This window comes from Callorhinus ursinus, unplaced genomic scaffold (genome assembly GCF_003265705.2).
Source record: "Callorhinus ursinus isolate GAN/ISIS: 27379988/994484 unplaced genomic scaffold, GSC_fseal_2.0 scaffold9, whole genome shotgun sequence".
Classification (NCBI taxonomy): Eukaryota; Metazoa; Chordata; class Mammalia; order Carnivora; family Otariidae; genus Callorhinus; species Callorhinus ursinus.
In genome coordinates this window covers 886,996-912,379 of record NW_027397071.1, presented here as the reverse complement: position 1 = coordinate 912,379, position 25,384 = coordinate 886,996, and the positions used below count along the sequence as shown (strand labels likewise).

The window sequence follows — 25,384 nt, the reverse complement described above, 5'->3', positions numbered from 1 at the left end:
TCCTGGGAATTTAGCTTTGAATCGTCACTCACCCTCCATCCTGGATGCTACCAAGGTGTTGATTCTTTCTTCCTAATGCTTCCTGTAGTCACTGCTGGTTATCGCACCCCATTTCACCACTTTCTTGTGTTATTTCAGTAGTTTCCAAACTGCTCCTTGCATGTAGGCTCTTCCTGTGCTCAGTCCTGCTGCTAGATCGACCTTCCCCAAAACATCATTTTGTAAATGCCAATCCTCATTCAGAATCATTCCATTTATGTGACGCAGCCTTTTAGGCCGATGTTGGAGAAGAACAGTTAATGACATGATATGGAAAAAATGTTCACGGTATGTTGTTAAATGAAAAGAAATGCTTACAAAATATAGCAAATGTTAATACGGGTGATCTGTGCATGGTAGAATTATGGATAAGTTTATCATCTTTTTGCTTATCTAGAGTTCTTAACTTTTTTGCAATAAATGATAGTCTCATAACAAGACAAAAAAGTAGAAGCTACTGTAAAAAATCAGAAAAAATGCACCCAGGGTAGTATAAAATAGAACAATGATAAAATTGCATTTTTTACAATTCAGTGGGCAAAAAGAGTTGAAGTTATACTAGCCAGTGTCAGCCAGGGTGAAGACAGGGGCATCCTTGCACACTGTGGGTGAGAATGGAAACTGGTACAAACTTAGTTGGAGACAATGTGTGTAGGATTCATCACCGTGAAAATTTGCATCAGCTTGAGTCCAAGAATTCAATTTTAGGAATCCATGGTGTAAAAAGATGGTTCTCAAAGTCTGATCTAATCCAACTGCATCAGCTTCACATTAGAACTTGTTAAAAATGCCAGTTCTCAGGCCCTACACCTGACCTACTAAATCAAACTCTGGGAGCAGGATCCGGGAATCCATGTTTTAACCAGGGGATTCTGAAGCACATTTAGTGTTTGAGAATCCCTGCTCTAGAAATACCATCAGGTAGTACCTCTGTGTGAACAAGAGCTGCAGTGATACATGTTACTACCTTATGTATAATGTCAAAAGTTATAAACAATCTATGTACTCAAGAGTGAAATTGCTAAATAGGTCAAACCAGCCTATCGACTATGTACAGTTAAAGAGAAAAAGTATTAGCAGGGAAAAATTGTTAGGACACAAGGTTTAGTAAAAATAAAAAGAACAATTTGCAAAAATATCTGTAATATTATTAACCATGGTCAAAGCATACTTGAAATACTCATGTTTTAACTTTTCAAATAATAAATTCATTTATTACTTATGTAAAAAAAAAAAATCCTCCCATCAGCTCCTATAAGATAGAACTCAGACTTCTTAGCCTGGCAACAGGGATCCTTAAGGATCTACTTCAAACCTGATTCTCCAACTCAGTGCCTCTCACCTAGTATATCTGTAAGGAAACTGTTTCTATCAAACAATTCTGAGAATGGCTTAATACTTAAGTCTTAATTCTACTTTGTAGTTGAGGAAACTGAGAAATTTCTTTTTGGCGAAAATAATTCCCAAAAGTTGAGTGACTGTTTGCCAGCCCACAGTCACACGGGCAGCGCGGGAACCCGGGCCAGTTTGCTGTGTTCCGAGTGCTCGGTCTGCTCCCTATGCTGGAAACCACAAATATGTTATGTTACATGGCAAATGAAACTTTGCTGATGGAATTAAAATCACTAAATTGAATTTAGGGGGATTATCCCAGATTCCCTGAGTGGGCCCAATGAAATGACCTGGGCCCTTAAAAGTGAAAGAGGAAGAAGAGGAGTATAAAAAAAAAAAATGAGGCAGGGCAAAGAGATACTGCAGAGATTCAAATCACAAGGACTCAGCCTGCCATGACTGGTTTTGAAGAGGGAATAAGGAAGCCATGAGCCACGGTAGGCAAGTGGCCTCTCAGCTGACAGTGAGGGAAGAAGGACCTTAATCCTACAACCATGAGGAACTGAATTCTGCCAACAGCTGGAAGGAACAAGGAAGCAGATTCCCCCCTAGAGACTCCAGAAAACAGTGCGGCCCTGCAGACACCTTGACTTGAGCTGGGGGAGGTCCATGCCAGACTTCTACAGAAATGTGAAGTAATGAGTGTGTGTCGTTTTGTTTTAAGCTGCTACATTTGTGGTAATTTGTTATGGTGGTATATTAGCTTGCTAGCACCGCCGTGACGAAGTACCACAAATTGGGTGGCCGGAACATCAGCAATGTCTTCTGTCACAGCCTTGTCCAAGAGCAAGACGCCAGCAGGTTTGGTCCCTTCTGAGGGCTGGGAGAGAAGGATCGGGTCCAGGTCCCTCTCCTTGGCCTGCAGACAACTGTCTTCTCCCTACGTCTTCACATTTTTTTCCCCTCCACATATGTCTCTGGGTCCAGATTTCCCCTTTCTGTAAGGACACCACTCATATTGGATTAGAACCCACCTTAATGACTTCGTTTTAACTTGATTACCTTGGTAAACACCCTATCTCCAAATAAGATCACACTTTGAGATACTTGGGGTTAGGGAACTCACTAAATATATGTATATATATTTATATTTATTATACATAATATATATTATATTTATTAATATGTTATTAATAAATTATAAATATATTAATATATGGATTATAAATATATGTATTAATATATGATAAACATATACTAAATAAATATACATTATATATAAATTATATTATATATAATATATACAATTTATGTATGTATAAAATATATATAATTATGTATATACAGGAAAATATATATATATATATACACACATAAAACCACATCAACTGAAAGGACCTAAAAGCGATAACATCACTGTAGCAATGAGCACACCTAGCACCCAGATCTTGATTTCTAAATATCATTTCCCCCTAAAAAATGTCAGGGCTCTTTGAAAAAATAACTGCTTCTGACTCTGACTCTGGTGCAGGGCAAACACAAGTGAGCCTGGGGAATTGTGCTGTGCCAGAAAGAAAGGAAATACTTAAAGATTAATGAGGTCATGTCAAAAGGACACAGGATCCTGCTTGAAGTGGTTCCCCCTGGCCAAGTGAGGGATAATTTGAACATCAAAAAGAAAATGACAGTAATGGATTATAATCCATTGAAGTTTTTTTTTTAAAGTCCATGAGTCCATAATCATACTAAAAAAAAAAAGGACTTTTAAGAAAAAGAGTTCTGTCTAATAAATGTAGAAGGAGTGAGAGAAAATCACTGTATTTCGAGCCCTAATATGATAATTGATTCAAGCAAGGATCATAAAGATGCTAACTACTGAGGAAAAGGTTTTTGGGACAGCAAGAGGTTCACACAACATCAGCATGATATCTCATAAATTATTTATTAATTATATAGGGGGAGTTACCTTCTTAACAAATTGAATGATTTGGTGTTTACTACTTTAAGTAAGTGATAAGACTTAGCGTCCCCAACAGTGGAACAATCTGACATTATTTGAGACTTTTGATCATGAGTTCAACCTGGTATGAGGTAAGAGTATGGATTATTTTTGTCAAAAAGGATTTAATTTGCATGTAACCATGAGGGACAACTATATAAATTCAGAATGTGGCACATTCTATAGACGTTTGTCTGGGCTCTTCAAAAAAGGTCCGTGTTATAAAAAAAAGAACAACTGAGAAGTCAGGGGACCATTCTAGATTAAAAGAAACAAATGAAAATACCACATGCAATATGCAACCTTCCCTGGATTCTCAGTTTTTTTAAAAAATGCTATAAAAGACATTTGGGGAACAGTTGGGGACATTTTAGTGGGAAATGTCTATTAGATAATATTATGAAAGGCGTTGCTAATTTTTTCTTAAGTGTGATAATGATGTTGTGATTACATTTGAGAATGTCCTTATTCCTAGAAGGCACATGCTGAAGTTATTTGGTTCAGTGCCATGGTATCTGCAAGTTATTTAACGTAGTTCAGGAAAATGTGGTATAGTGGAGTCTGCTCTTACCAGTTCCTGAGAGCAGATAAATATTCAGGAATTTTGCAAGCCATTTGTTAAACCATTGGTTTAAAATTAGCCTGCAATGAGCCATGGTGGGAGTTTTTAGATTATAGAAACTGGTGAATACTACCAGTGAGGGCTTTCCCCCACCAGAGATCCAGTTTATCTCAGCACACCCCTGTCCACAGACTCGTGTGTTAATAATGGTGAAATGCCTCAAAGTGTACCTTGTATTCAGAATGGTATTCTTTCCACCTTTGGAAAGATTTAAAATATTCAAAATAAAAAGTTGGGAAAAACAGAAAAGAAAAAGTCCTTCCTTCCTGGGAATCCTGAAAACCAGAGAGGGAAGAATATGGGAGAGAAAGTGAGACAGAGAGAGAGAGATAGAGACATAGACACAGAGACAGAGAGATGAGAGAAACAGAGACAGAGACACAGGGAGACAGAGACACAGAGAGAAAGATAGAGGAGAGAGACATGGACATGGAGAGAGAACTTGGAAATCTACCAGGTGAAGCTCTGACAGGAGTTGGTGACTCCAGGTGTGCTGACTGGGAACCTCTGCACCACCTGCTCCTCCTCAGTGTGTGAGTTCTCTTTCCTGCCTTCCCTCTGGGCCTGGAACCGGGCTGCTGTGCTGATGGCTTGCTTGGGTTTACAGGACCCTATAGGAAGCTCCTAATTCTAACTCCTTGGGATGAAAAGGTCTAAGGCAGCCTGTAGCTTGTGCGGTAACTAAGACAACTGTGGGTGGCTCTTGGGGCCTCTCTTCATTTTCCTTTCTTTTCCATGTGTCTCTCCATCAATGATTCCCTGTTCCTCCCCTGTACCCTCTGTGCTAACACTTTCCTTCAGGAGTGCCCTCCCGACACCTCCCCCTAGCTCAGCCAACCCACCCTTCTAGAAGACGCTCAAGACCCACCTCCTCTACATGCCTTATCACACCCCATGGCACTGATGTCTGTATTATTCCCTGTCATATTCCGTTCCAGGACTGTTGTGTGGCTAATTTTTAAACTGACCTGTAAACTCTCAGAGAGCAGGGACTAGATTCGATATATACTTGCTATGTAAAAACACTCCTTTCTAGGGGCGCCCGGGAAGCTCAGTCAGTTAAGCATCTGCCTTCAGCTTAGGTCAAGATCTCAGGGTCCTGGGATTGAGCCCCGTGTCAGGCTCCTTGCTCAGCGGGGAACCTGCTTCTCCCTCTCCTTCTGCCCCTCCCCAATGCTCATGATCTCTCTCTCTCTGTCTCTCTCTCTGTCTCAAATAAATAAATAAAATCTTAAATCAAAACTAAAAACACTCCTTTCAAGTAGAGCTTAGCATAAAACATCTATTGGATTAAATTGAATTTCTTTCCTCTCATCTCTTCTCAAATCCCTTTTTTCCTTTCTCCATTGTTCTCCCTCCTTCTCTTCCTCCCATTTCATTGGCTGGATTTGTCTCAGGCCTGCCCTTGCTCTCTCTAGCTTATTTGTTTCCCCTTCTTGTCTCCCTCCACCTGGCCCACCAAGGCTGAAGGTGTGGCTGGCCCCTGGCTCTAGGCCTCTTTTCAGCGGGGGGACTTCCCCCTGCTCAAGGAACTTTCACACACCTCATTCCCTAGCAAGAAGAAAAGCTGCCTCCAAGAACCGTGCGTGCGTTATACACTGTCCTCATTCAGGCCATCCATCCCCAAAGATTCCCGCGGCACAAAGGAAGCGGTGTCGGGGCCGCACAAAACCCAGACATCTGCATCACACATTTTTTTTCTCTCCCATCCCCTCTCCACCCACCACCATCCCCCTTGAATTCTCTGGACTGAGACTTGGGGTAAAATCTCACACGTTTTCTCAATCTATATGCAAACCAGGTAGGATTGACAGCTGAGGAAAGCTGCACATTGCCTGGGCTCAAAGTTATCTGTTCTCCCTCTGAGGGAAAATCTTTGAGCTCCGTGGCAGTGCCTCGAAGCCATGGCCCTTGTCCTAGACCCTGCCCCGGCCCAGGCAAGCGCCTGACCCCTGCTAATGTGTGGGGCCTTCAGCAGCAGAGAGTCGGGGGGAGGTAACCAGAGCCCCCCGCATGCCAGTGATTCATGTTCTCTGAAGGGATCAGAGTGTTATTAGAAACCTCGCCTGCCAAATGCAGGGCAAATGTAACCAATTTATTAATGCTGAAAAACCAATGTGTGAAATTGGACCAAGAGGAGAGGGGCGCCAGTCCCTCTCCCCACTTCCTGCTCTCTGGCAGTGGCTGAGGGAAGCTGGTGGACAAAGGATTCTGTCTTCTGCAGGAGGACGTTGCCGCACTAATCACACATGATGGTGACAACAAATATTCCTGGCCAAAGCTTCAAAGGGCTGGGAGATAATTTTATCCACCATCCTGGGCTTGGCTGTGATGCTCAGCCTGCTGTTCACAGGTTGTGAGCGCATTGGGCAGGAAGGTGGGGAGCTTGGTCCTGCTCTGTCCCAGCTCTGCTTCTCACTGTGTGGACCAGGGGAGAATGAAGGAAGAAGAACGCTCTGCCATTGCGTTCACAATGTCTGTCAACGTGAATGGTCTTAGCGTTTCGTGGGTGGTTGTGTTTCTCCCCATGGAGAAGGTTCCTTCAGAGCAGGGTGTATTTTTATATGCCTCATTGTCATTGACTCCCCTCTAAACAGGTGATTGACTTAAAGAAGACATTCGCAGCCACCATTTGTTAAAGGATTATCGTCCAGCATGTCATGATTATACATTATCTCATTCAATCTCCACGTGAATAGGCTCATGATGTAAGTATTGTTATTTTCAATTTTCAGTTGAGGAAACTGAGCTCAGAGAGTGAATGAACTTGCCCAAGCACATAGATTTAAGTGACTAAGATTCGAGCCTATGTCTGTTTAACCATACTCTCCCCCACCTAAATCCAAGGAGTAGAAATCCCATGAAATCCTTGGGTAGGTAATCTGGTGGGATTGTCAGGAAGCAAACACAGGGAATTTTCTTGCTAAGGCTACCTTGGGAAGTCTTGCATTTCAGATTACCAATTTTCAGAGAATTGGTTTTACATAAAAACAATGGACACACATTTCACCAGAGCATAGATAAATCTTTATGGTGATTCACAGAAACTTTAGAAACTTCTAAGATGTCAGGCTTTTTTGGGTTGGCATCATTATCACTGTAAAAGGCTATAGGGGTAGAAGAGGAGATCTGGTTATTTTAGCTTCCTAGCTATCTAGATTCTGGAGGAATGTCATTTACTTGTTACCATATGTCACAAAACACAAAACACAAAAATGTGTTACCATATGTCATGTCTCAACACTAAAGGCAAGGTGGTATCTATCAAGGAAGTCTGATCAGTAAATCTTGAATGAGTATCTTCTTTTTTTTAAAGATTTTATTTATTTATTTGAGAGCAGAAGTGGGGGGGAAGGGCAAAAGGAGATGGGGAGGCAGACTCCCCGCTGAGCAGGGAGCCTGATGTGGGACTGGATCCCAGGACCCTGAGATCATGGCCTGAGCCAAAGGCAGACGCTTAACCAACTGAGCCACCCAGGCGCCCAAATGAGTATCTTCTTAATAGCTCTTTTATGAAGGTCTAACACTTGTTAACTGAAGATAGCCTCTTTAGTGGATTATGGACATGATTATTTGAAGACGCTGATGGAGTCCTCATGCCAGAATGCTACGGAATTCACAAGTTCATTTCTTCTGAAAACAAGCTTCCTGCATTACAGTGTCATGTTCTGTTTGGCATGATAAAGTACCTGAAGGGCAGAGCTGCCTTCCATTTCTGGGGGCTTTCTCTCCTCCCTTTTCCATGATGGTTTAACGAGGGCTGAGGCTGCTGTGAGCCATAAGGCAGGAGTAGCTGTCTCTCCATTTGGAGGGGAGGAGGGTCAATTCCAGCATCACTAAGGTTTAGGAGGAAAGTTCAGTCTTCACTTAGAATTAAAATCCAGCTTGATTCCTCTTGTGCATTTTGTGCACAACATGTACAAAGAAGAACATCCCTGTTTCTTCCTTCCATTCCTGTAAGCTGTAACTCCCCCAAAACTTCTTATGGGAATAAATCACCCTCACTAAAAAAAAACAATCTGTAAGCCAACAAAGTTATGTTTATGTATTTTAAAATGTTTTAACATCTGAAAAAAGTAAAAACGCCTTTTTTTTTTTTTTATCCCTACGACACGGCAGCAATGAAAGACCCCCAAGGACTTGAAAATTGGGTTGCCCTCTGAAAGTTGAGTTGGTAAAATTCACACTCAATGGCATCAATTAGCCATCTAGTTTAAGAATAAAGACAACTCCAAAAATAATAATGGAAGTAATAATTAAATACAAAGGGTTGAGTATGTAAGTGTCAATCCATCCAAAATTTGAGATAGGAATTCTCCCAAGGAGATGTGGCTGAAATGTAGGTGTAATTTAGTAAGAGGAAATGCAATGAGGTATATTCCATTCTATCTGGAGAAAGACTGTAAACATAGGTTGATAAAAAGGAAATCTGAAAGGGCGTGGATCTTAATCTTTGAGAGGTCAAAAAGCTATCTCTAAATGGCTTGGAGCATGTGGTTTTCTTGGGAGAAGTTTTTCTATTGTGCAAAGTCTGACAGGTACTTGATCGGCCAAGCCTGGCCCACAGGCAAGTTTGCTTGGCCCACCTTATATTGACTCATAGTATTTTTTTAAGTTGTCAACTAATTTCACATAGAAGGCAGGTTTCTAGTTTTGATTGAAAAATTGGGAAGGCCTTGATTAATAGTGCTGGCAACAATAGGCTGGAGGTATAAGGGAGCAGCTGTTCCTTTAGAAAGATGTGTACTCTTCAGTTGGCCACAATCCCCACTCATCTCTATTATCACCTGCTTCCTGACCTGTTTACTCTTTGTCTCTGTTACACTCTTTTGAGCCTCTGTTGGGTTTTGAGCATATGACCCCCTAGTGGGTAAGCTTGCCTTCAGCTACTTGAGTTGAAATTAACTTCTTAAGACCCTGAACTCTCCTTGTTCTGATTCCATGCTCAGCATGCAACCTTCTGAGAATTTGGCTTCCCATGTAATTTGCCTATAAGGAAAGAATGCATTGATGTTCTGCCTTGAGCATCTTGCTCTATATGAGGAGGTGCATAGAGTAAATGCAAAAAGGCTTTGGCTTTGGAGTCAGATGGGTCTGGTTCCAATTCCAGCACTGACACTTACTAGATAAGGTCACCATGAGGCCTCCTGGCACCCTGCCAGTTATCTTCTCCTGGAGATGTTGCCCTGGGTCACCTTGGGCCACATACCAGAATATTCAAACTGCAAAAACATTTTTATGGGCAAAATTGATGCCCCTGAGTCACAAATTACAGCAGCCCCAAATCCAGCCAACTGGCAAACAAACAAGTTTCTCTAGAGGTAGTAGACAATCTAAAAGAATAGAAAGCTACTGATCAGAAACACAAATTCTGTGGTACTACCTGTGCTAGAGAGGCAGAGGTGGCTAGAATGTGGATTTTGAACTTAGGAGACTTATATTCAAGTTCTAGTTTTTTTCCTTTATTAACCACGTGAACTTAAGAAAGTCATGCACTGCTCTGAGTCCCCACAAGAAAAGTTTTCTCCCTGCCTAACAGAAACTTGGTGAGGATTAAATGAAATAAGGTGGGGGAGATACTAGGTAAACTGTACAATGTACAGAATAGTGAAGGTCAAAATTTTCATAATCCCCAGTGAACCCCAGAGTGGAAATAGTAGAAGAACTCAAGAAGTCCATCCCAGGAATTTCTAGCCCTCCAGAGTAGCATTCACCACCAAAAGATGAGTGCCAGGCTCAGAACACCCATAACTATCAAATTGTGGAATGTACATCAAATCAGACTCTGGTTCGTGAAGGAGAACAGTAATACCCAGCGATGATAAGAGTGAGAGCATAAACTCGAACAAAGAAGGCATTTGGCAGTACCTATTGCAATTTTAAATGTGCGTAGCTGGTGACACAGCAATTCCCTTCTAGGAATTTATCCTGCAGAAACACTTGTACAGTGAGCAGGAATATCTACTTGCTCAAGAATGTTCAAGGAAACATTACTTGTAATATAAAAGTAATATACGGATGATACTACATTGCATATTCCTGCTGTGACTACTATGTACCCATTAATAAGAATGAAGCTGACAGGGTGTGGGGGGAGGAGGGGGCCTGGGGGGCTCAGTTGGTTAAGCGTCTGCCTTCAGCTCAGGTCATGATCCCAGGTCCTGGGATCGAGTCCTATATCAGGCTGCCTGCTCAGCGAGGCGTCTGCTTCTCTGTCTCCCTCAGCTGCTCTGTGTGCTCTCTCTTGCTCTTAAATAAATAAATAAATAAATAAATAAATAAATAAATAAAATCTTAAAAAAAAGAATGAAGTTGATACAAATATACTGAAATGGAATAGGTGTCTATAATGTGTGTACTGGGGTGAAAAAAACCAAGCTTCAGTACAATTTAAGCAGTGTGACCATATGTTTAAAAAATAACCTAGGCGCATGTAAGTACCTGGGAAAAATTCTAAACACATACAGATCTAATTTTTAATGTTGCTTTCCACTGGGGACTGGGAATAAAGTGTAATAAAAGCATTCGTTTTTACTTTGTGTGCTTTCATATTACTTGACTATTTTCCAACGATCATGCATTACTTGCGTAATTTAAAAACTGCAATTAAAAATCAAAATGGAAAACTGAAGCCAACATTTCAGTTAGGAAAAATAAAATATAATTAAAGGGCTAAAGCTGAGGGGAGGAGCAGGGCCAAGGAACAGAAGCAGGCGGCCCCGAGCCCAGAGAACCACAAGCCTGCCATCTCCCAGTCATTGCTCCTGCACAGCTGATCACGGGCACTTCAGGACCCCAGGGTCTTGGACTGGTGGCGCTCTGGTGGCAGAGTCCCTGTCAGATGCATGTCACTCCTGCTGCAGCACTGAGGGCGGTTGTTCTATTTCTGGAATGGAGGGTCATGACCCTTGCCTTCAAAATGAAGAGTCGTGCCCGTGGGGCAGGGCACCGAGGATCCTAAGAGAGGCCATCCTGCTGTCAGCGACCGTCCCTGCACTTGGACTTCTGTGCTTATTACCCTATTAACTCCTCATGGCTTTGACCTTGGATGGGACCACAGATTCTGCTCCTGCCTCTGCCCCAGTCTTGGGTCTTCTCTCGTGGTTACCTATTGCCCAATTCTGGCTGGTTCCATGACCCGGGTTTTCTTCAGGGGCTGGGTTTGGGAATTTTCTTCACACTTGTTTCCAGCACCTAATCCTCTCCTGGCCCTACATTTAACTCTGTCATCCTGACTCAGCATTGACCCAGCCAGCGAAGAGGCCAAACAACTGCAAACACAAAAAGCTATGAGACATGAAAACTCAGGAAAACTACATATATGGCACCCTGGGACACCTGCTATCTGGGAAGAAGTTGTCCTACACTTCACACGTGGTTCTTAATGAGATGACCAGGAAGTCAACAGGAAGGGCTGTTGAGTCTCAGTGCTGTTGTTTCTACAGACCCCAATGCTTTAGGGGCAACTTGCCTAAGGTGGGATGCATTCTGTAAGGGATGACCACGTGGAGGGGGACTGAAGGCCGCCCGCTTGAGCCAGTCTATCCCTCGTAGCTTACACTGACCTTACACCTAAGGATGTTCTTTATTTCTTTTTTATTTCATGATACAGAGAAAAACGTGGGAAGATTCCAGAGGTGAACATAACTTTCTTTCAAACCATAGAGCATGAATCAAAACTGTGGCTCCAACACAGTTAGGGACCTTTCTTCTCAGACTTCTTGGCAAGCCGACTGGGTGAGATTTGCACATTGACAAGGGGGATGGTTGGTGAGATACGGCTTTTCCCAAGGCTGGAATTGAAACCCAAGCTCAATTAAGTTAAGAAATCCTCAATTAAGACTGTCTGGCCTTCTTTGCCCTGCCAGCTTTTAGGGGCTGAGACAGGGTCTCCTTAGGATCCCGAACAGAAGCATTTTGTAATAAAATTCCTTATACATTTTCACTTCTTCATGACTCTTAAAATAATCCTTTAGCATGAAAGGTAATTTTCCCTTTTGAATCCCAGGTCTGGATTTCCTGCCAAGAAAACAGACGTTCAACACACAGTGCACTAAGAAACCATAAAGGAAATTAGTATGTTACATTTGAGAACTTTAAAACATTTATATGGCCAAAAATTTTTTTTTCCACAGCTAAAGTCCAAATACAAATAATAAATTGGTAAAAAAAAAATCAATTAAAATAAACATCACAGATAAAGGGTTAATTTTCTTAATTCAAAGAGCTTTTCCAAATTAGAGAGAGAGAGAGAGAGAGAGAGAGAGAAAGAAGAAAAGACGGAAGGAAGGAAAGAAGGGAGGAAAGAAGATAGGTAATATTTGATATTGGAAAGAAAATACCAAAGTAAGAAAATTTGTATCCTGTTGGTAGGAATTTAAATTAGTGCAAACTTTTTGGACTGCAATTTGGCAATAGGTTTCAAAATTTTTAAACGTCGTTTGAACCACTCCTCTAAGAATTTATCCTAGAGCTTTACTTATAAAAGTAGCCTCAGATTGAGAAATAATACTTAAAAACCTGAAAATAACCCAAATATTCGACAAGATGAGCTTCATTAAATAAAATTATATTTTATTACCACAATGGAATACCATTTGGCCAACACATTTATTCCAGTAAATGTCTATGTGTTAAGCTGGAAATATTTTCTCATATAAGTGAAGAAAGTAAGACACAGGACACCATGTTTAATATTAGTTTACTTATAAATACAATGTATATAGTGATGTATGCAAAAGCAATTCAAGTTCAACAAGAAAGCATTAAGAGTTTGGCAGAGAGATCCTTTGGGAGGTCGTATGAGACGTCTCAACTTTTCTTTTTGTACATTTTGCCATCACCTTTTTCTGTGTGGCTACATTCCTCATACTTAAAGAAAATAAGTTGAAAAGTCCACAGCACAGGGCGCTATGTGGTTTGATGAGTGGAGGTGGTGAGTGCCATGGGATGTAGGTGATGCATGTGGTAAGCAGGTAAGGCAAGGGGAATGTCAAGGAAGACTTGCTGGATGGAAGGATGAGAAGCTGATCGATAAAGGGTCAGAATGCTCTGGGTAAAGGAAATTGTATTTGCAAGGGAATGGAGGTAAGATATGTTTAGGGAATTACAAAACTAAACAAAACAAGGATCGTTGGAGTGCAGGGTGATTAAAAGACAAAAAAAAAGCTGGCTAAGTAGAGGCTGAGTCACTTATTGTCTTAGGACTTCAGTTTTTTCTAGACGCACCAAAGCATTCTAAGTGAGTGACCTGTTAAAACCTATGAACCCATACGTTGGTTTCACCATGAGTTGGAGTAATAGCAGGGATAGTCATGGGACTTCAGAAGAGATGACAGGAGCTGGGACTGCAAAAGGTGGAAGTTGCAAACAAGATTATCAGCCGGGAATCCAGCAGGACCAAGGGTCGCTCGACGGTGACACTAGTCAGATACTGGACATGTGGCAGGAGCCACCGCAATGGGCACCGGGCACAGTAGTACAATCTCGAGCCCTACAACAACCCGGGGTACATTGGCTATGAGTGCATGGTGGTCAGTTTGATGTGTCAATTTGGCTACACTACAGTCCTTGGGTATGCCACCGAACACTAATGAAGGTGTGGCTATGAATAGATTTTGTAAATGTGAGTTAAGTCTACAGTCTTACCCAATAAATCACTAAGTGCAATTTTTTGTTTGGTTGCGTGAATCCTCCTCAAATGTCCCTTACTCATACACTTAGGAATTCAACTGCTATGCTTTCATATTCCATCCTAAGTAAGCTCCATTAATCACTTTCCTGGGATCTCCCTGCTCAATTTGTTACAATACAACTTTGATATCAGTCAGGACTCTTTATAGTTGCCAGTTAGTTAAACTAACAGAAGCCAAAAAAGGGAGAATTACTGACAGGCATGAACTACAGAAGTTCGAAGAACCTCAGGGATCAGAACTTTCAGGACCTCCATCTTACTTTGCTCTTTTCTATGTGTTCTTTACCTGCTTTCTTTGACATGGCAGGTTTCATGGCTACTAGCAGTCCTTAGCCCAAACATTCCCAACACTTGTTTATTCATTTAACAAATATTCTTTGAGAAACTTCCATACCTTGCACAGTTCTCAACGCTGGGGCTACATCTTTAAATAAACACAGAAATTCTACCTTATGGCAGAGGAATCAGGTAATGACCAACATATAATATGATGATGGTATGATAATGCTTTTTGGAAGGGGAAAAGAACTTTTCCAGCTTCAGTTTTTAAAAATTGCAGAGAAGGCTTCTGATTGGATGACTGTGGGTCCTGTCTCCACTGTGACAAGCAGACTTCACTCAAATTCCATGGTTGTAGTTGATGTAGGGGGCAAGGGTAGCAATTCCTGGAAGAGTGTACATTTCCCAGAAATGAGGGAGTTGACTTGGTAGACAAAAACATTTTATATCTTTCTACAATCATATGTTGGAATTCCTGGCTTACTATTTCATTATCCCCCAGATACACAAAAATACATTTTCTGTGAATTTAAGGGTAATATTCTTTGGGGAACGAGAGTAAGAAGAGAACAAAATAAATGCAAAGTTGCTCAGTGATCCTGTTTTGTTAGAAGACCCGCTGTGTGTGAGACATCATAGATGGGCCACTCTGGGGTCATGTAACCTGGGATAGGAGAGGTGAGATTGAATTCCTTGGCAACAACTTTAAAGATAGTGGTTGTTCACATATCATTTGCTCATTCATTAATTCCTTCATACCCATTAAAACAAGTATTGAGTGTATGTTATATGCAAAGCAAATATTCCAAGCCCTGAGAACAAAGGCAAAAATGCACTCTCTCTATCATCAAAGAACTCAAGACGGACAGGGAGGCAGGCGTATTAAACCAATAACCAAAATGCACTCTGGTAAGTTAGTGTACCTAGTATGATGGAAACACTGGAGCCAGCACTTAACTCTTGGAGGAATCAGAAAAGGCTTGGTAAAAATGGTGACATTTGAAACAAGCCTTAGAAGATAAAAGGAGCTTGCCAGGTACATGAGAGAGGGGGCTGGCATGTCAGAGCTAGAAAACGGCGACTAAGCTCCAAAGGCACAGAAGTGAGTGAACGCATGGCAAGAAGAGCCCGGCAGAGGGTGCAGTAGCGGAAGGAATGGAGACAAAATCGTGAAGAATGCACGCATGCCATTCAAACGACTTCAGACTTTTCAGTCCACCGGAGCTACGGGAGGACTGACAGCATGAGAGAATCTGTGTTTTAGAAGGCTAATCCCAGAGGCTGTCAAGGAGGAGTGAAGTCTGCAATCAGCCCTGTAGGAGCCATTGAAACAGTCTTGGCAAGAGATATTACGCAACTAAACACAGTCCAGGGACACAGGCTCAGAGAAGATGGGAGAGATCTGAGAAATAATTACAAAGAGGGGAGAAGAGGACACGATTGATTGAATTTCTGCCTTGCTCCCAGACCCTGAGACGGTGCTTTATACACCTAATTTTGTTTACTTCTTACCGCAACCCTGGGAGGGTGTAACGGCCCCCTTAAGAAACTGAACACAGTGAGGTGGACTCGCTCAAGGTCACAGAGGCATTAAGTTGGCCCAGCCAAAACCCATGCTCTTTCTCCCTCCTCACACGGAATCAAAGGGCTTGGTGATAAGGTTCCATCATCCTTCCCTTCCCTAAACCCTATAGAAAGCAATGTGTGTTCACCAGCCCCTAGCAGCCACGGGAGGAAGGTATTTTGTTAGGTTCCATCATACTCAGGAAAGGAGTATTTCTTATATCAAGCAGAGTTTGGAGGCCAAGCCAGCATTCGCCCTGTTTAGGTCTGATTAGTTTTCTGTTATTGCTGCTGCAACAAATTGTCATCAACTTCGTGGCTTAAAACAATACAAATTTATTATCTTATACAGGGTAAAGTTCTGTAGGGTAGGAGTTTGACAAGGGTCTCACTGGGCTAAGATCGAGGTGTCCCTGGGGCTGTGTTCCTTTCTGGAGGTTTTAGGGGCGAATTCTTTCCTTGCCTTTTCTGGTTTCTAGAAGATGCCAGTTTGGTTTGTGGACCCCTTCCTCCGGCAAGGACAGATCTAGTGTTCCTCCCACTGCATCCCTTTGACCTTCTCTTCTGCCTCTGTCTTCCACTTTTAAGGAAACTTCTGATCACATCTTGCTCACCTGGATAATCCAAGATAGTCTCCCCATTTTAGGGTCAAGTGATTGGCAACCTTAATTCCATTGGTAACCTTAATTCCATTAGTAACCTTAATTCTGCTTTGCCATGAAACAGAACATACTCACAGGTTCTGAGGATTAAGACATGGAAAGTTTTGAAGGGCCATTATTCTGAGTAGTTTCTTTGCATGGTTTTAGATTGGAATCTTATTGTGCTAGAAATTTACAAGGAGAGGTTCAGGGAGGCAGTGGTAAGGAAAGAGTTAACTAGCCATCCAAAAAACACAATGACCTCTTGACAATGTTGACTGTGGTGTAGACCTGTGGGCCAAGAGCGAGTTTGTTGGGGGTAGGCAGTTCACATCTTCGAAGAAAAGCTCATCAAGCCATGACCAGTGGAAACCAGGATACCGGTCACCTGGGAAACCAAGTAAACATAAACATACAGACATCCATCACTGCCATCTGGAAAAAATTGGGTAGTGAGGGTCTTCCTGTTAGGCCCTGTTCCAGTATTTATTTGTGTAGCTGGAGATCTCAGACCAGCCCTTCTGTCAGCGATGCTTCAGTGAGGTGTATGAGGCTGAATCTCAGCCTGGAATTAAAACATACCACTGTCCTGTGTGAATGTGGATGTAAATATTACCAGCAGACAGGTCACTCAAGAGATAGGTGTCCATATTTCCAAGTCTAAACAGTCTCTGTCGGTCAGACGGGGAGGCCCCATGTGCTTGTTGGCAACATCGTCTTTAGAAAAAAGATCTGAATTCCCAGTGAATGCTGCATGTGTCCTGCTCTGTCCAGGAGCTATGGTGCCCAGAAGTCTCGTCCTACCAGCTCCTCCCTGGTCAATGACTTCAGGCAGACATATGCAGGGAAAAGGTGGTTTTAGTTGGGTCCACTGAACAAAGTGTCCTCCTGAGTCCTCACTGTTGGTCAAGAAAGTTTTCAGTGGTTGTTCCAACCATGGCAAGAGATTTGCCCTGCTCCCTTCACATGCTCTCACCCCAACTGCCAAGTGGTTCACGTATATTTACAGGGTAACTGGCTGGGGTTTGCAGGGGCAGGTCCGAGGCATGGATCAGAGCAAAGCCAAGTGACCCGTGCAGGGAACAAACCTATGACCTTGGCCTCCTAAGCACTATATTCTGACAGACTCCGCTAACAGAGCCCACAAAAGCCCACCCTTCGATTCAGGTCCATATGCACCATTGAGACACTCAAAGGCTGCCTGGCTGCAGCAGGAGGAGAGCATTTCAGACCATGCTAGATTTCCTGGTATTATGTTGTTTTCTCTTACCTTGAAGATACATTTGGGGACCCCTCGTTGGATGATACGGAGTCAAAACCAAACCTATTCTTGATGCCCAGGGAGTGCTGTGGGCTGCAGAGAAACTCTCCCATCCTTATTCACGGTTACAGTGTGAGCTCCTAAAGGGCATTGACTAGGCTGTACCCAGTCCTTGGCACAAAGTAAATGCTCAAAGCATGTCAGTGAAATGAAATTTAAAAATTGATGAATTAATGACCTAAGTAAATTTTTCACATGTATCCCAACTTTACTTTGAAAGGTGGTTCTCAAACCCGCCCCCATAGTCCTTATCACTTGTTTCATGGATGAAAAGTATCCTAGACCAGTCCTGCCTATTAGGAATATAATCCAAGCCCCAAGTGCAAGCCACACACAGACTTCTAAATTTTCTATTAGGTACGTTAAAATAAGTAAAAAGAAAAATAGAATTAATATAGGTTAATTCTAATACTATTATCTTTTATTTAACCCTCGAATATTGCAATTTTACATGTAAGTTATGTAAAAATTATTAAGATATTTTGTTCTGTTTTGGTGCCAACTCTAGCAACACATCTCAGTTCATACTAGCCACATTTCAAATAGCTACATGTGGCTTGTGGCTACTGTATTCAACAGTTGGGCTCTAGATACTATCCACTCTCATTGGTCAATATCATTATTAACAACTGAATAACCCTCCATGAAGAATCCTTACTTTGATTAGCTCATTAGTAATGGCCACCTTGATAAGTGGCTTTATTTTCCACTTTACAGTTGAAGAAACAGACTTCATTTCCAGCTGGTAAGTGGTGGAGCCAGGATCACACACTAACCATTTCTGTAGGGAACAACAGAATGTAGAACAGACGGGGTTGCTTCTGAAAAGACTCCATTGCGGGGACTCTTAGTTGTAATTATCTATCATGTTATAGTTGATTTAGATCAAATGGTTTTGGCAGACACTGCCACATTATAAATGTCATGTAGTAAGGATATTTAAGACTGGCCCAGGGTTCAGTGATTCACAGGCTTCAGTGTGGGAACCAGTGCGTGACCCTTTCCCAAGTTCATTGTTTCAATAGCTGTCCCAGTTCTGGCTGGTACCTCCTGACTCTGAGAAGAAAAGCAAGGCTTGTGGAAAGACATTTCTTCTGGGCCATTACACACAACTCCCTAATTTCCAATATTTTGTTCATTTCAGAGCTCCAAGAAACTTGCCTGAACCTCTTAGTCCTGCTTTCAGACAGAAAATAGAACTCATTTTCGTTCTTCTCCTTCTGATTTCCAAACAGTAACAGTACTTGGTAAGGCTTCTCAATTTTATTTCCAGAGACCTATGGCCTCAACTCCCTTTCCAGTTATGCTCTCAGATAGACTTAAGTGTGGTTATTTTGCAGCATTAAATTTTGCATAATCTGGCTGGTCTATAATGCTGCTTTGCTTGGAACTCTGATGTTGTGATTTTCTTCCTGAAATCCAAATCGTCTTTGGAAAAGACAACCTGTTTCTCACCCAAGCCATGTCCAAACAGGTTTGGTCCCCAGACCATCTCTGGCATAAAAGAAGCTCAGTGAGGTACACAATGAATGACTATAGTCTTATTTTAGGCCAGATGGTTCTGAAGACCATGTTTCCTCTCTCATGACCCCAATTCTTAGCCCCTGAGGGATCCTGACCGGCACCAAGAACATACAAGTATGAACCCAGGATTTTCCTAAAACACTATATGATCCTGCTATCCTCTGATTAAGATGCCTTAATGGCTTAGTACACTCTATAAGATAAAATCCAAACTCTTTAATTATGCAATGAATCCCTCCATGTTAAGACTCTTTCCTGCTCAACCTTCTCTCCTATCACACCTCATGCCCCATGCTCCAATGGTACCAACATCCCTGAACTTTTCCTGAAAATACCACACAGGTTCAGGCCTGTGATCTCTATACCCGAATGGCCAGTTCTCCCTCGTTCATTTCTGTGCACCTTGCCAACACTTACTTGTGGAGTCGCACCGGAACCCCCCACCCACCCACCAAATTGGAATTGACCTCTCTTTCCTTTGTGCCTCCCAACACTTTCCACTCCTCCAGCACAAAGCTTGCAACATGCTACTGTACGTTTTGCTTAAATGGCTAAACAAAGGGCAAGGACTACGTCTTAGTTATCGTTAACCCTCCTTTGCTTATCTAAATGTCTGGTGCATGAATAAGCATTTTATTTATTTACTTATGAAGAAAGAATAGACAGATATTATGAAGGTAGGGTGATGGTTTACTTCAGGTGAATGGTTGTTGTAGTCAATTTGCCTGTCGCTTAGCCCCTCTTTCATCTAGGACATGCTTAGAAATCTAAGCATGAGTGAGGTTCTGGGACCTTTTGGTGGCCTGGAAAGTAGAAGAAGCCAGATGAGACCAGGAGAAGAAAAACAGGTTGCTAATTGTGTAGCATTTCCTCTCAGCTTCAAGAAAAGTGAACAAAGGGATCCTCAGGTATTGTTAGGTTTCCCAGCTTAGCTCAGAAGGGAAAAGCAGGAAAAGAGGCAGGATTCAGGGCAAAAGTCTTTCTCTGAAATTAAGTTTCACTCGAGTGGAGCATTTCCTATGCTGCATTTTCTGAAAGCATGATGTGTAAATTGCAGTAAAGTGAAGACTCAAACTTATTCCCCTTCAAATCTAAGAAGTGTGTGCACACACACACACACACACTCATGCACACACATATGCACACACACTGAACAAAATATGTTTTAAAAAGCACTATGTTAAGATACTGGAGAGTGATTAAAAGCAGGAAGATCCCGAAGAGAGTCTATACATGGAAGAAGGAAATGGTGCTGTTGAGTTCTATAGTGGTTAGACCGATGTAGGCTCTACTCTGCATCAGGCAGAATGGCTAGAAGTCCAACATAAAACCCACAGTCTCACTGGGTAGAAGAGCCAGAGTATGGGGCAACAACAAGTAGAAAATTAAGGGGGAATCCTTGAAAGGATAGAGACAAAGAGAGGGGAGCCCCACTGCCACATCTCTGACTGACCCTGAGCTACACTTACTATAGGGCAGACACCAAGCCACCTAGTAAAGTGAAAAGTGCTGAACTGAGATTCACGCTGTTACCCCCAAAAAGGGAAACATTAAAGGAATGTGGGTGGCTCAGTAGGTTAAGCCTCCAACTCTTGAGTTTAGCTCAGGACATGATTTCAGGGTCATGAGACCGAGTCCTGCGTTGGGCTCAGTGCTGGGTGTGGAGCCTGCTTAAGATTCTCTCTCTCCCTCTCCCTCTGCCCTTCCCCCCCATGCTCGCTCTCTCTCTAAAAGAAAAAAGAAGAAGAAGAATAAAGAAATATGAACACCTTTACACCAATAAATTTGCCAATTTATATAAAATGGACAAATTCTTGAAAGATGCAAATCAGCAAAGCTTACTCAAGCTAAACTGCACAGTCCTATATTTACTTAAAAATTTGAATTCATAGTTTAAAACTTTCCCCAAAAACAACCTGGCCAGATGCTTCACTGGTGAATTCTGCATTTAAGGAAGATTCATACCAATTATATAAAAGAAAAAGAAAAAAAAACAGAATGGAAGGAGAAACTTCCCAACTTATTTTTTGAGGCCAGCATTACCTGGTACCAAAGCCACACAAAGACATTATAAGAATATAAAACTCAAACTAATATTCCTCATGAATACAGATGTAAATACTTACATAAAATATTAGCAAATCAAATCCAGCAACATTTTAAAATGATGATACATCACATTCAAGTAGGGTTTGCCTTTGGAATGCAATATTGCTCAATATTTGAAAATCACTTGATATAATTTACCATATCAGCAGACAAAGGAAAAAAAATGATCATCTCACTAGGTACAATAAGATCATTTGACCAAATTCAATAACCATTCATGAAGAAAACTCAAAGCAAACCAGGAATTATAAGTAACTTCTTCAAGTTGATAAAGGGCATCTATGAAAATCCTATGACTAATATCATACTTAATAGTGAAATACTGAATAGTAATATTAATATCAGAAACAAGGTAAATATGCCCACTCTCACCACTGAAATTCAACATCATACCAAGAGTCCTTGTGGGTGCAATAAGGCAAGAAAAAGACATAAAGTGTATAAATTAAAAAAATAAACAAAACTGTTTCTAATCACAGATAACATGATTGCTTACATAGAATCAGCACAGAAACTTGAAATACTTTAGGAAAAAAATCTAATAAAATATGTGCAAAATTTGTATGCTGAAACCATAAAAGTAATGTGAGAGAAACAGAATACTTACAATAAATGGAAAGATATGTAATGTTCATTAACTGAAACTCAATATTGTTGTCAGTTTTCTCCAAATTGATCTATAGAATCAATACAATTCCAACCAAAACCCCAGCACATTTTTTGTCGCACTCCTTAAGCTGATCTTGAAATTTATAAGAAAAATCAAAGGAATTAAAAGAGTTGAAGCAATTTTGAAAAAAAAGACCAAAGTTAGAGGACACATATTACGTGTTTTCAAAACTTACTAAGAAACAACATTAATCAAGCCAGTGGGGCATTAGTGAAATGAAAAACAAAGATCAGTGAAGAATGCAGAAATAGGCCAAAGCAATTCAATGGTGAAAGGATAATTTTCACAGCAAATGATGCGGGAACAGTTGGGCATATGCATATGCAACAAAATGTATCTTTACCCCTACATTAAAACGTATACAAAAATTAGCTGGAAAGTGGATCACAGACCTGTAAAACTTAACAGTTGAAAAATTCTAGAAGAAAACATAAGAGAAAAATTTTTTGTGATCTTGGGGTAGATAAGATTTATTAGATAGGATACAAAAAGCACAACCCATACATGAAAAAATTGAACTGGACATCATCAAAATTAAAAACTCATATTTGAATGATGCTTTGAAGAAAATGTAAATACAAGACATAGACTAGGAGAAAATATTTTCAGAACACATGTCCAAAATATATGAGGGACCCTCACAATTCAGTAATAAGGAAACAAATAACACTTTATCAAAGACAATACATGGATGGCAAAAAAGCACATGAAAAGGTACTCAACAATGTTAGTAATTAAGGAAATGAAAATTTAAACAGCAATCAGGTACCACCTATTAGAGAAGCCACTGGCAAGAATGCAGGACATGGAATCCTCATACATTGCTGATGTGAATACAAATTGTACAGCTACTTTGGAAAACAGTTTGGCAGTTTCTTATAAAACAAAATACACAATTACTGTATGATTCATCAATCCCACTCCTAGATATTTACCCAAAAGAAATGAGAACATATGTCCACACACAAACAGATGCATAGATGTTTATATTGGCTTTATTCATAATTGCCAAAAACCGACAATTATTCAAATGTCCATCAACTAGTGAATGAATAAACAAAACGTGGTGGTACGTCCATACAATGGAATATTACTTAACAATAAAATAGAATGAACTATTGATACATGCAACAACATGAATAAATTTCAAATGCATTATGGTAAGTGAAAAAACCTCAGCTCAAAACATTGCATGACAAAATGCATGATGACATTCTAGAAAAAGCAAACTTATAGGGACAAACAACTTAGTGGTTGTTTGCAGGCTGGAAATGTTGGGAGGGATTTGACAACAAAAGGGTATGAGGAAATTTCAGATTGAGGAAAATGTTCTATACCTTGATTGTGGTGAAGGCTACCAGACTGTATGAGTTTGTCAAAATTCATTACACCTAAAAAGGGTGGATTTTACTGTACACAAATTACTCCTCAGTAAACCCAACTTTAAAAAAAAGAAAATAGAGCAATGTCTTCAGTGACAAAGTAAAGCAGTTTTTTCATTAGACCCAATAAGACATAGATCTAACCTCATACTTACCATTTGACCTCACCCCTTGATAGAAAACAGAAATGGGTGAAATTGATATTTGCTGAATGGAAAAGAAAACATGAGGTTATTTTAAGTGTAGAAAATTAAGTATACGTTTCAAATAATGAATTAAGGATGCATTGTGATAACTGAATTATGGGTTATGACAAGGGAATGAACAAAGGATACTTGAGAAGAGTATGAAAACTTTCTCTTATTCAGTGTAAGTAAAAGTTTACTTCCCAGATGAGGTTACCATGGATCGTAACTTGAGAATTTAAATTCACAGAACTAGCCTTTTAAAACTTTTATTTGATTTTAAATCAACATCTTTTTGCTATTTTTCCTTTTGGCTAGAAAACTGGAATGTAGATTTCATGAGAAAGCTACCTTTTAAGCAACACACTCTAAATCATGTATGACTGAACTACAGTGCCACTTTCAGGTTCAAAGTAAAAAAGAAAAAGATATTTGTTCAAACATTAAGCCTAAGAAAGCTAGACTGGCTATATTAATATCAATATAATATAAAATGTACCTCAAGGAATGTCATCAGAGATAAAGAGGAACATTTCATAATGATAAAAGTGTCAATTATTGAGGAAGACATAACAATCATAAATGTGGGGGCATCTGGGTGGCTCAGTTACGCAACTACCTTCGGCTCAGGTCATAATCCCGGGGTTCTGGGATGGGGCCCCATGTTGGGCTCCCTGCTCATTGGGGAATCTGCTTCTCCCTCTCCCTCTGCCCTTCCCCCTGCTCATGCTCTCGCTCTCTCTCTCAAATAAGTAAATAAATAAAATCTTAAAAAAAAAAACATAAATGTGAATGCACCTAACGGGAGAGTGCTTCAAAATTCTTGAAGCAAAACTGTGCAAAACAAAAGAAAGAACTAAGAAAGTCCACAATCATAGTTCAAGATTTTAACACTCCTTTCTGAGTAATTGACAGAACAACCAGACAAAAGATTAGCAGAGGTAGAGATTTGAGAAACATTATCAATCACCTTGACCTAATTGATATTTATAAACACTACATCCAACCATACAATACATATTCAAGTACAAATGGATTGTTCAAAAAAATAGACCATTAAACAAGCCTTAGCAGATCTCTGAAAAACTAAAATCTCACAGATTATGTTCTCTAATAAAAGAGTGTTAAATTAAAAATGTCTAGAAAAGCCCAAATATTCTGAAATTAAAGAGCATACTTCTAAATAGCCCAAAGTCAAAGAAGTGATCACAAGTGGGACTAAAATTATTTTTATTTGAACAACGATGAAAATACAACATATCAAAATTGGAGATATGTAACTGAACTTAGCAGAATAGAGGGAAACTTATAGCATTAAATGCTTATGTTAGAAAAGAAGAAGAGTTTAAATTCAATGATCTATTTTAACCCTAAAAAGCTAGAAAAATATGAGTAAGTTAAACTTGAAGTAAGTTCTGTGAAGAAGAAAATAAGAGGTAAAATCATAAAATACAAAACAAATAATAGAGAAATTTAACAAAGATCAAATGTGGGTCTTGGGAAAGAATAACAAAACGTATAAATCCCTGATCCCACTGGTGGAAAAAAAAAGTAAACACAAATTAACAAATATCAGAAATGAAAGAAAGGATATCACTACAGAGCCTACAGTCATTCAAATATAATAAGAGGGTATTATGAACAACTGGATAAAATGAACAAATTCCTTAAAAGGCATAATTTACCAATCCTGGCACTAAATAAAATAATAAATCCAAGTAGCTCTATATCTATTAAAGAAATTGAACTTGTTAGTTAAAAAAAAAAATCTTCCCACAAAACTCCAGGCCCAGATGGTTTCAATGGTGATTTCTATGAAACACTAAAGGAAGAAATTATACCCATAAATTTGGTAGGATCACTTCCCAACTTATTTTTATGAGAACAACATAACCCTTATACTAAAATCTGACAAAGATACACAATTCCAGTCCGTATTGATATAAACAAAAAATGAATGAAACTTGAATTTACTTTGTTAACATAATAAAGGACAGGGATGATATCCTATGTATTCAGTGGAT

General features: G+C 40.3%; 1 long non-coding RNA gene across 1 annotated transcript in view; it reads left to right on the top strand.

Annotated features, from left to right (window-relative positions):
* The window catches only part of LOC141373391 (uncharacterized), an 80,534-nt gene extending 66,873 nt beyond the window's left edge, over positions 1–13,661 (top strand). The window contains exons 5-6 of the long non-coding RNA XR_012379297.1: positions 11,605–11,729; positions 13,205–13,661. This is a non-coding gene — a long non-coding RNA (uncharacterized lncRNA). The remainder of the gene's footprint in view (positions 1–11,604; positions 11,730–13,204) is intronic.
* The last annotated feature ends 11,723 nt before the right edge of the window (positions 13,662–25,384 follow it).